The sequence below is a fragment of the Engystomops pustulosus genome, chromosome 4 (assembly GCF_040894005.1).
Source record: "Engystomops pustulosus chromosome 4, aEngPut4.maternal, whole genome shotgun sequence".
Classification (NCBI taxonomy): domain Eukaryota; kingdom Metazoa; phylum Chordata; class Amphibia; order Anura; family Leptodactylidae; genus Engystomops; species Engystomops pustulosus.
The window spans coordinates 192,066,679-192,079,665 of record NC_092414.1 but is presented as its reverse complement, the minus strand read 5'-3'; positions in this window follow the sequence as shown (position 1 = coordinate 192,079,665).

Here is a 12,987-nt window from a genome sequence, read left to right as displayed (position 1 = left end):
GTTAAGTCTTTTGTAAGGTGCATTGGAAATATGTATATATGTTTGTACACTCGCAGAGTGAGCGTCCATTTATCTCAGCTCATGACCGTGAATGTGAAGAGCGCCATTGACTTCTCCCTCTCTGGGATTGTGTAATATTACTGTAAGGAATGGACGATCCCTACTACTATAAGAAGTGTCACCATTAAGTGATACCTTATCTATCATGCGGCTTTATCCCCTGTACATCTCCGTGACACAAAGTCAATAGACGAATTGTGCTGAACCTCTTCACAAAGATGTCTGACATTTCTAGTAATGGGGTTGGGGCTGAATTTCCACTTAAGCGGAAGTTCATCATAGGTCATCCTGGGAACATATAATAGGATATGGCATCAAAAACACAATAGCCGTAATATAATGTCATCATAGGAATGAATGACTTTAGCAGGGGGTAAGTGTCTGATGATGGGGGTCACCTAGTTCTGGGGGCTATTACCATCCTAGGGTTCCCATATTAGTGTATGGGGCACAGGTCAAGCATCCCTGCTATCACTTCACTCATATAGGCCCTTCTGGACCTCTGGTCTCTTGATCACTGGGGGTCTCATCTGTCATGTGTTTGCGTGGGTTTCCTCCGTGTCCTCCAGTTTCCTCCCACACTCCAAAACATTTGTACTCCAAAACTTTTTGTAGTCATCCTTGCAGCAGTGTAACTACTGAGGTTGCAGATGGCGCATTCGTACTGTGTCCAAAAACAAGAGGAGCCCCATGTACAACGATCTCATGGGTTTCGCCCGGGTCCTCCGTTTTCCTCCCACACTCCAAAACATACTGGTAGGTTGATTAGATTGTGAGCCCCATGGGGACAGGCACTGATTTGGCAAGTTCTATGCAGCGCTGCGTCATCTGTGTGCGCTATATAAATAAAGAATTATTATTACCGTATTCTTATGTATTAAATTGAAAGGTTTAAGATAAGATAATCCTTTATTAGTCCCACAGTGGGGAAATTCACAGTTTATTTTATAAATTTAGGAAATTTATGCTACTATTTGAATGAAGCATGATAAGCCAGGGACACTTACTCACTGAGTCAGGCTTCATCACATTGGTAATCTTCTTATTTTTGTTATTCCTTCTAAAATTAAACTTTTAAAATAAAGCTAGTGAGCCTGAAGGACTCTTAAAGGTGTTACCAGAGCCCCTCTGAACTGTAGCTTCACAGGCTGTTAAACTGTGCAGAAGTAGTTCCCACTTCTCCCATAGTGTGAGGTTACAGCAGGCAGGGAGGAAAGTTGAGAGTGTAACTGCCTGTGAAGCTAGAGCATGGAGGGGCTTTAGTAACATCTCCCAAAGCCCTTCTGGCTCATCGGCATAATTTTTAAAATTGATTTTAGAAGGAAGGAAGTCATGGATACCAAATATAAGAAGATTATCGCAGTCACCGTGCCTGGATCTATGAGTAAGTGCCTGTGGTTTATATCATGATATATTATACCCTGATATTGGTGGTAGATTTTATTGTCTATAAAGGTATGGGGGATAACAAGCTGACTTGTGAGGGTCTGACTGTTGATCCCCCACCAATCATGATAACGAATCCCCAATAATCCAGAAAAAGGGAATCCTATTCTCACTACAGGTCACAGGTTGAACATGCATCCTGTCACTCCATTCAACTGTAAGGAATTGTTGGAAATTGCTGAGCACAGCGCTCATCTATCTCCAGCAATCTCATAGTCAGTGAATGCTGGAGATACACCTCCATAGTACTGAATGGAGTGGCAGGACACAAGCACAGTCTGGTGCTCCACCCATTAGTAATTAATCTGGAGAAAGGAGGTTCCCTTCTTGTGATCGGTGGGGGTAGGATCAGTCGGACCCTCACCAATCAGCTTGCTATCCCCTATCCACTTAAATAGTTGGTAAAAACCCTTAGTTGCTTGTTAAACCCCCTATTATAAAAATCCCACCGAAATAAGAAGCAGCGCTGAAAGTGTTTCATTTCTCTGCAGCGCCCCCCACAGGGGAATTCAAGAACTGAATATCCCCAACCAAATTCAGTGATTTCTCTAATAACTGTTATAGGTGTTTATTGTAGCCTGGGGCTATAGTACAGTAACTACCAACATCCAGAGGTCCGTTTGTAACTAGGGGTCGTCTGTAAGTCGGATGTTGTTAAGTAGGGGACGCCTGTATATATATATATATATATATATATATATATATATATATATATATATATTATACACACAATTTCAGCCCTGCTACATCTGTTACAAATACAATTTTATCCCGACTATAACATTTATAATATATATCTATTATATATAAGCTCAGCTGCAATACGATTTTCCCTCTGCTACATATGACCATACAGATTCAGTTTCAGCCCGATTACATTATATGTGTGTCTGTATCTGTATATATATATACTTGTAGAAAGTTCAAGCAGCACACAAACGAAGGTGCAGGTGGGTGCAAGCTCGCTGAGACCAGGCTCCAGGTCCTTCAAATGTAATACACGAGAATTAAGCAGCACTCCAGGGCGTCAATAGTTAGGTGAAGAAAGTGAAAATGCTTTATTCCATGTTAAATGGAGAAAAGTCTCTGGCGGGCACAGCCCCAACGATACCGCCGACAGCCCAACGCGTGGCCCGACTCTCCAGGGGCAGGGGTGATCACGGCAGGACTTTCCAGTGGTGCTCAATCAATGTATATAAGAAGATATCCATACATAAACATAGAAAGAGATGACGGCACTCACCGGTTCCAAAAGCATGAAAAGCGTCCTTTATTGGTGGGGAAGCATGCAGGGGGGTAAACAGACAGGTTCCGGTACCTTGTTTCAGAAGTACAACAAGGTACAGCAGCAACGTTTCGGCTCCAAGGAGCCTTGGAGTGCTGCTTAATTCTTGTGTATTTTGTGTATATATATATATATATATATATATATATATATATATATATATATATATACAGGCGGTCCCCTACTTAAGAACACTCGACTTACATACGACTCATAGTTACAAACGGACCTCTGGATGTTGGTAATTTATTGTGCTTTAGTCCTAGGCTACAATGATCAGCTATAACAGTTATCACTGATGTCTGTAATGAAGCTTTAGTGTTAATATTGATTCTTATGACAACCCAACATTTTTAAAATCCAATTGTCGCAGAGACCAATAAGGTTCTGGCTGGGATTACAATGATAAAATATACAGTTCCGACTTACATACAAACTCAACTTAAGAACAAACCTACAGACCCTATCTTGTATGTAACCCGGGGACTGCCTGTATATATATATACATATCATTCACATATCAGAGCTGCACCCCGATTACTAGGGTTCACTATCCACATTATCTAGATTTAGACTTAACAATTCTTGTCTATTCAACACATTTAGTTTTTTATTATTACATTTTATGAGAAAAAAAAACATTCATTAATATTAAAAGTGAAATAGGATCAACCTGCCATGTATTCGTGGAAGCATGCAGCTTTAAGTAATGGTCATATTGTGTATGTATAATTATACTATATACATTGTACATTGTAAACTTCATATTATATTACACAATATCACATTATGCAATTTAATTAAACAAAAAAAAACGATGCATTGCAATTCTATAATATAAATTATACGGCGAGGTATAATACAGTTACACCCGGGCATAAGGTGCTATAGTTTTAAGGTAAAAAAATATAATGCAAACTATTTATATACACAGAACACATTATACAGATTACAATAAATTCTCTAGAAATATAATTTACAATATTTTACATTATATATTTTTTTTGTTCTCTGCAACAATTGGATTTTAAAAATGTTGGGTTGTCATAAGAATCAGGATAAACACTAAAGCTTCATTACAGACGCCTGTGATAACTGTTACAGCTGATTATTGTAGCCTAGGACTAAAGTACAATAATTTACCAACATCCAGAGGTCCGTTTGTAACTAGGGGTGTTCTTAAGTAGGGGACCGCCTGTACTCAGAAATATGATTTTGAGTTTTATGTTTTTTTTTCCAAAATAAAACATAATGTAAAGTAGTTTTGTGACTACTGTATAGAAATTTTAATGTTTACATTAATTTAACATTTTTCTAGTATTTTAATGTCTGATTTATTTAGCAGGTAAGGACTGGATTTAAATGATTTTTCAGTATACATGTTTCGGAATTTTAAAGTAATATGGATTATGCTATGATAATACATAGATTTTTAATATACGGTAATCTCTATTATAGAATAATTATACTTTTTCATCAACTGCAAAATGTAATTATATATGGAATATCATAAATAATTTTATAATAAATTATATCTTAGCAATACTATATTATTATAGTAGCTATGAGAATTATTATTATTATCATTATTATTATTTTTAGAATTATATTACCATTTATTGTAGATTGTGAGCCCCATGGGGACAGGGATGTGGAAATTTGTATGCGCTATATAAATAAAGGAATTATCATTATTATTATTATATATGATACATGATATTATATGATATATGACATTATATGATACATGAATTGCTAAATGACATTATATACAGAATATTAAAAATGATGTTAACATATAATTTTATATATTTATTGGTCATTATAGTAGTTATGATGATTATCATTATTATTCTACTTAAATTACATTAGATCAGAGTTTTAAGATTTTGAAAAAAAGCAAAAAAGAAATTGAACATTTTGTTACATGAATAAATGTATTGCAATATATTAAGTTTAGTAATAAAATAATAGCAATGATTATGATGATAACTACTAATGCTGTATTGTGTTATACACTGTAAGGCTTGCTGATTCTTGTAGTTCCATGGTTGGGACCATACAATCCCAACGACCTGAGAACTACTGAATGATATACATCCCATGAAGGTAAAGTATAAATGAGCAGGGTCCTCCCATGATCCTTCACTCTGCAAAGGGGAGACGCGGCAGAGACTCACGTAGCCCAGTATACAATGTAGATGCAGCAGAGCTGGTGTGATGGGATGTAGCAGAGAGGATGTAGCAGGGTTGGTGTGATGGGATGTAGGAGAGGGGATGTAGCACAGCTGGTGGGAGGAGATGTAGCAGTGCTGGTGGGATGTAGCAGATCTGATGGGAGGTGATATAGCAGATGGGATGTAGCAGCAGAATTGGTGGGATGGGATGTAGCAGAGGGGATGTAGCAGAGCTAGTGGGAGGTGATGTAGCAGAAGGGATGTAGCAGAGAGGATGTAGCAGGGTTGGTGTGATGGGATGTAGCAGATCTGATGGAAGGTGATATAGCAGAGAGGATGTAGCAGGGTTGGTGTGATGGGATGTAGCAGAGGGGATGTAGCACAGCTGGTGGGAGGAGATGTAGCAGAGGGGATGTAGCAGAATTGGTGTGATGGGATGTAGCAGTGGGGATGTAGCACAGCTAGTGGGAGGTGATGTAGCAGAAGGGATGTAGCAGAGAGGATGTAGCAGGGTTGGTGTGATGGGATGTAGCAGAGGGGATGTAGCAGAGCTAGTGGGAGGTGATGTAGCAGAAGGGATGTAGCAGAGAGGATGTAGCAGGGTTGGTGTGATGGGATGTAGCAGAGGGGATGTAGCACAGCTGGTGGGAGGAGATGTAGCAGTGCTGGTGGGATGTAGCAGATCTGATGTGATGTGATGTAGCAGAGAGGATGTAGCACAGCTGGTGGGAGGAGATGTAGCAGTGCTGGTGGGATGTAGCAGATCTGATGTGATGTGATGTAGCAGAGGGGATGTAGCAGTATTGGTGTGATGGGATGTAGCAGATCTGATGGAAGGTGATATAGCAGAGGGGATGTAGCAGGTTTGGTGTGATGGGATGTAGCAGAGGGGATGTAGCAGGGTTTGTGTGATGGGATGTAGCAAAGCTGGTAGGAGGGAATGTAGCAGAGAGGATGTATTAGGGCTGGTGTGATGTGATGTAGCAGGGCTAGTGGCATGGGGCAGAGGAGATGTAGCAGATCTGATGGGATGGGATGTAGCAGGGGGGATGTAGCAGGGCTGGTGGCATGTGGCAGAGGGGATGTAGCAGAGCTGGTGTGATGGGTGTAGCAGGGGGGATGTAGCAGGGCTGGTGGCATGTGGCAGAGGGGCTGTGGCAGAGGGGATGTAGCAGAGCTGGTGTGATGGGTGTAGCAGGGGGGATGTAGCAGGGCTGGTGGCATGTGGCAGAGGGGCTGTGGCAGAGGGGATGTAGCAGAGCTGGTGTGATGGGTGTAGCAGGGGGGATGTAGCAGGGCTGGTGGCATGTGGCAGAGGGGCTGTGGCAGAGGGGATGTAGCAGAGCTGGTGTGATGGGTGTAGCAGGGGGGATGTAGCGGGGCTGGTGGCATGTGGCAGAGGGGCTGTGGCAGAGGGGATGTAGCAGAGCTGGTGTGATGGGTGTAGCAGGGGGGATGTAGCAGGGCTGGTGGCATGTGGCAGAGGGGCTGTGGCAGAGGGGATGTAGCAGAGCTGGTGTGATGGGTGTAGCAGGGGGGATGTAGCAGGGCTGGTGGCATGTGGCAGAGGGGCTGTGGCAGAGGGGATGTAGCAGAGCTGGTGTGATGGGTGTAGCAGGGGGGATGTAGCAGGGCTGGTGGCATGTGGCAGAGGGGCTGTGGCAGAGGGGATGTAGCAGAGCTGGTGTGATGGGTGTAGCAGGGGGGATGTAGCAGGGCTGGTGGCATGTGGCAGAGGGGCTGTGGCAGAGGGGATGTAGCAGAGCTGGTGTGATGGGTGTAACAGGGGGATGTAGCAGGGCTGGTGGCATGTGGCAGAGGGGCTGTGGCAGATCTGATGGGATGTGATGTAGCAGAGGGGCTGTAGCCGGGCTGGTGTGATGTGATGTGGCAGAGGGGCTTTAGCAGAGGGGCTGTAGCAGAGGGGATGTAGCAGGGCTGGTGTGATGGGATGTAGCATGGGGGATGTAGCAGGGCCGGTGTGATGGGTGTTAATGAGGGACACGTTACAACCTCTAATGTGTGTCTTTATCAGGCAGAGCTGCAGCCTCTTATCTCTGCAGCTGATAAGAGTCATTAGTGGAGGATAATGTCGCATCTCCTCTTCCTGCTGCTCTTGTCCCTGGTGGCGCCATCTCTCCATCGCTGCACGGGGTGTAAGGTTTCCTGTGTCTGGGCTGCTGGTGACACTGATAGTGTGTACAGGACCCTGCAGGTGGTGACACCAGCCCAGCTCATATAATGGGAGGGGAAACATCGGGACTGGTGCAGGAGGTACATGCGGAGGACATAGCATGGGAATGCAGATGTAGTAGGGCTGAGTATGTCATGTGCCAAAAGATTCAATTTAGTTCAACTATCAGCCTATTGGTAAAACTTGCTACTCCGTATAATACATGGCCCATAATAAATGGTGCAATCATTATTGATGATTATGTTATATATAGGGATGAGAAATTCATCAAAGATTTCTTTTGCTGAATTTTTTTAATAAGGTTTGAATCTATTTGGTGAGAACTGATGTTGTTTTAATTAACTAATTAAACTGAGCCTTAATGTATGAATGAAAAATCCCACTGAAAGCAATGTAAATTTGATGTAATCCACTATGTTCCGTTTAGGCAGGGATCCATTATCCATGCGTTTTTTGTACGGAAAAAATGGCAGAGGCTGCATTACTTTTCCTACATTTGAAAAAACCCATGAATAATGGATCCCTGCCAAACTGACCATAACGGAAGGCATACATTTTACATTGAATTTAATGGGATTTTTAAATGATGTTCTTTACGTTCTTTACTTTTTTTTAACAAAGGTAGGGAACGGTAGTGTGAAATTAGCCTTATTTAGTTTATTTGTTACACATTTTTTCATTTTCACCAAAAGATACTAATGGAAACACTAACAGAAACCATCAAATGAATCAACAAATAGATATTTTCATATATAAAGTAGAAAATAAGCAGCACTCCAGACGTCCAAATTAAAGAAAGAAGTGGTCCTTTTTATTTCATGTATAGCAGTAGCGACCTTTCGGCTCGTATTGAGCCTTTCTCATATGTATATATGATTTGATGCAACAGCTTCAAACTGTATTGGCGTCCTTAGGAGTCCAACCAAGCAACAAAACAGCAGGACCTGTAGGAGAGGTTGATCCTCTAAACTTGTCAAGTGTTGGGATAAGAGATTGATAGTGACAAGCCCAGGTAAATCATAAGGCTAAAAGCTCAGCCATTCCTGTGGAAGGAATCAGCCACTTCCACCTGCTGTGCTCACATCTGGAGGCTGTAACCGGAGCTGGGGACATGCTGGCATTGTGTACAGTACGGCTCAATCAATAGTCAGCTTTATGGAGACACACACACAGATCTGGCCGCTGCGACAAGATTATACATGTCTCACACACAGCCACCAGCAGGAGATGTATCTCACTAGGTAGGATCTCCAGGATACATGGCCACAAAGTTGTCTCCTAGGGATTGTGGTATCATCTGTTCTTAAACCATGGTGGCTCCGGTGCGGATATGCCTTCACCTAGATAGGAGTATGCAAGGGCATAACTGCAGGTTCAGAACATATGGTTCTGTTCCAGATTTTTACTGTGGACACACGGAACAATTGGTTTGCCTAATTAAAACCAACATCCTCTGGTTGCTCTATGTCATGGTCAACGCTATTCTACATCTAAACAAGTCAATTTTCCTCTTAAAAGTTCTATTCTGCCTTGACCAGTCCACCAAATCATTGTGCCCAAAACGCAAAGACCGATGCAGCATTGGACTGGGCCACCAGAGTACCACAGCATCCTCCCATTGGCCCAGGCTTTAATACAGTCCTAGACCCCAGAGCTCCGGAAGAAGAGAACCCAATTTGAAGGATAGTAGGGTCAATTTATTTGGTTGGCCCAAGGAACCCCAGTCTGGCATTTCACTTACAGGTGTTGTAAGACGTATTTGACAACTTGTCCTTCCTGGGGGTTGAATCTGTAGGCCGTCAGTAATAAAGAATGAACACGCTCAACCACGTGGTCCATGGTTCATCAATCTGACCCATCCACACATTTCCTACATTGTTCTTTGGAGTAGACTTTGCTGAATTTCTGAGTATAGGCCATCAATAACAATTCATGAAAAACCTCTAAAGAAGTTGCCTCCTTAAAGATCTACCTATGTCCTCCATGAAGAATTTTCTTTAGTTATTGGAGTCCCAGCCAGCTCTTACATCTGTTCTCTTTACATTTCGCCTATGTTTACTCTGGTGCAGACATTCAGCATTGATTACAACTAGAAGTTCTCCTCCAGACTGCGTTTCCATCTCATTCCCTTCGTATCTTAGAGATTCTCCAGGTCTACTCTCTGTTTATTTTATTTCCTGATTGTGAAGTTCAATTCCTTTCCATCTCTCGCCAGGTCATTGTATACAGACTGGCCCCTGTGTAGAGGAACCACGTTTATATCTATGACTGGCTCCATCTTGTCAAGAGACAGGAGGACCAGCATCAGAGACATCTGAATTCTGCTTCAGGAAGTCCTTCTGATATGGGGTTGGATGAATAGATCACATTGACACTCATCTTAATCATAGGAAAGCGGTTCCTGCTGGAGGATAATGCTCCATATCTTCTTCTCCTATTCATATATCCCATTATTGATACAACTTTACTACATGTTCCTCAGTTATCTTCTATACATACCGTAGCACCTCTCTTCCCACATGGGGAGTGATATACTCTACCAAATAGAGGAGCAACGTAAAGCCAGATTTGTAGGTGTCCATCTGGATAAGGTAGAGTGGAGGATTTGAGGTTTGGATAAAAAAAATAATGGCTGGAAGGAGCAACTAGAATGACAGATTTTGCCCTGGTGGCACAGGTTCTTTCATAGTCATAGTTCTATTTGAGAACACCTTCAATCACATGGTCCAAGGTTCATCAATATGTCTCCCCATCTGCCCTTTTCTTATATTGCCATCAATAACAATTCTTGGAAATCCTCTAAAGATGTTGCCTCCTTAAAGGAAACCTACCTTCACGGATCTACCTATTAAGGTAGATCGGGTGGTAGGTGCATCTGTGTGATGTGAGGATAGCCCTTTTAAGGGCTAATCCTCACGTCCCCACAATCTTTTTATAACTTTTATTTCCCTAATATGCTAATTTTAGGCTACTGGGGTGTGGAGTAGCCGGAGCAGAGGCTACACGGCACGGCTACTCCACGCCCCAGTAGCCTCTTTGATCCTCCTACCCGATCTCTTCGGCATGCAGCTATGAGGAGCTTTGCCCCCTCATCCACGAATCCGGAGTTCTGCACATGCACAAAACAGCAGGCCCGCGGCTGTTATTCAACCACCAGCTATTCCCCCAGACCTAACCATACACATGCATACTCAGTAGCCACATATGGATTTTCGTCATATCTGACAATGTCTTCCTGAGAAGAAAGGGATAAGGCATGATAAAATTCATCATGTCCAATCCTTCCATCCCCTGATATCATGGCATATCCTCATTAACAAATCACAATTGGGGAATGGTAACTTTGGTCTGATATGTATTAGCTCCCTTTAGTTGCCCATACATTGCTCATTGCCCATTCTGCTTGACACTGCTGCCTGAGCTGAAGGTGAAGTGACAGATTAAAGGTCAATCAATCAGTAAATAATTATAATGACCATGTGCCACTACTGTAATTAATTTGGCCCTTAAGACTGGAACTACATGGCCACATCTTCCATCACATGACCTGCAACACGTGGAGCAATGATAGAATTAGTCTAATTTTTTTGGTTTTTCGCAACACTAAGGGATTAGTTAAAATCTACAAAAAGAAGTCATGGTGCCACTTTTCTACACAGGTTATGTCTGGTATTGCAGGTCCTCCCCAGTCACATGAATGAGGATAGGCTACAATACCAGACACAACCTATGAACAGGAGGGGCGTTGTTCCTGGTATAGAGCACATTTTTTCCCTACAACTTCTTGGATATTTGTGTTTTAATATTCTGTATTTTTATGTTATCCACTAGTGAGTGGCAAGTGTAGTCTGTCGGGTGGTCCAGGGATGACTTTAATAGCCACTCTGTGCTTATCTTACCCCTCTAATGTGTTCCTAATGGATGCAGAGCTTTGGATTACCCATCAACCAGCAGCTGAGCCCATCTCTTCACTGAACTGTCACATTACAAGGGGCTATTTGATAAGGCAAACAAACAGTGATAGTCTTGTGGCCAGAGACAAAACAAACATACGGGAGGGGGGCCGCTAATAAGGGGCTCATTGTTTAGGTGAGGAGAGGATGACAAGTAGAGGAGGACGATTCTACCAGCATGGCCGTAATTTCACAAGAGAAAAACTATTTTTGGGTCTGCAGTAATGATACAATATTACTGCTCTATAACATACTATGTACAACCTTCTCAGCTCCTCCTGCTCTATAACATGCTGCCTGCAGATAGGACCCTATGTACAATCTTCTCAGCTCCTCCTGCTCTATAACATGCAGTCTGCAGATAGGACACTATGTACAACCTTCTCAGCTCCTCCTGCTCTATAACATGCTGCCTGCAGATACGAACTATGTACAATCTGCTCAGATCCTCCTGCTCTATAACATGCGGCCTGCAGATAGGACACTGTACAATCTGCTCACCTCCTCCTGCTCTGTAACATGCTGCCTGCAGATAGGACACAATGTACAATCTACACAGCTCCTCCTGCTCTATAACATGCTGCCTGCAGATACGAACTTTGTACAATCTGCTCAGCTCCTCCTGCTCTATAACATGCTGCCTGCAGATAGGACACTGTACAATCTGCTCACCTCCTCCTGCTCTATAACATGCTGCCTGCAGATAGGACACTGTACAATCTGCTCAGCTCCTCCTGCCATATAACATGCTGGCTGCAGATAGGACACTGTACAATCTGCTCAGCTCCTCCTGCTCTATAACATGCTGCCTGCAGATAGGACACAATGTACAATCTACACAGCTCCTCCTGCTCTATAACATGCTGTCTGCAGATACGAACTATGTACAATCTGCTCAGCTCCTCCTGCTCTATAACATGCTGCCTGCAGATAGGACACTGTACAATCTGCTCAGCTCCTCCTGCTCTATAACATGCTGCCTGCAGATAGGACACTGTACAATCTGCTCAGCTCCTCCTGCTCTATAACATGCTGCCTGCAGATAGGACACTGTACAATCTGCTCAGCTCCTCCTGCTCTATAACATGCTGCCTGCAGATAGGACACTGTACAATCTGCTCAGCTCCTCCTGCTCTATAACATGCTGCCTGCAGATAGGGCACTGTACAATCTGCTCAGCTCCTCCTGCTCTATAACATGCTGCCTGTAGATAGGACACTGTACAATCTGCTCAGCTCCTCCTGCTCTATAACATGCTGCCTGCAGATAGGACACTATGTACAATCTGCTCAGCTCCTCCTGCTCTATAACATGCTGCCTGCAGATAGGACACTGTACAATCTGCTCACCTCCTCCTGCTCTATAACAAGCTGCCTGCAGATAGAACACTATGGACAATCTGCTCAGCTCCTCCTGCTCTATAACATGCTGCCTGCAGATAGAACACTATGTACAATCTGCTCAGCTCCTCCTGCTCTATAACATGCTGCCTGCAGATAGAACACTATATACAATCTGCTCAGCTCCTCCTGCTCTATAACATGCTGCCTATAGATAGAAGAGTATGTACACTATGAACATTTCATCATAATTGATTTCCATGTAATCTATGTACATACTGTACACACTGGAATAAGTAAAATGTTATACATTTTTCTTTTTCTTATTACCACATACACGGGAAGTACAAATGATTATCAATATCAATCAATGATCCATCCAGCAAGGTTGTTATTACTGTAAATATAGAGGTGACTGATCACCTGTGTCTCTAAGGAGAAGCCCATCCATAGGTGAAGTATATATGTCCTGTTTATATCAGATGTGGTTATGGATAGACAATAACATTATCTCCATGTTGGATGATGTCCT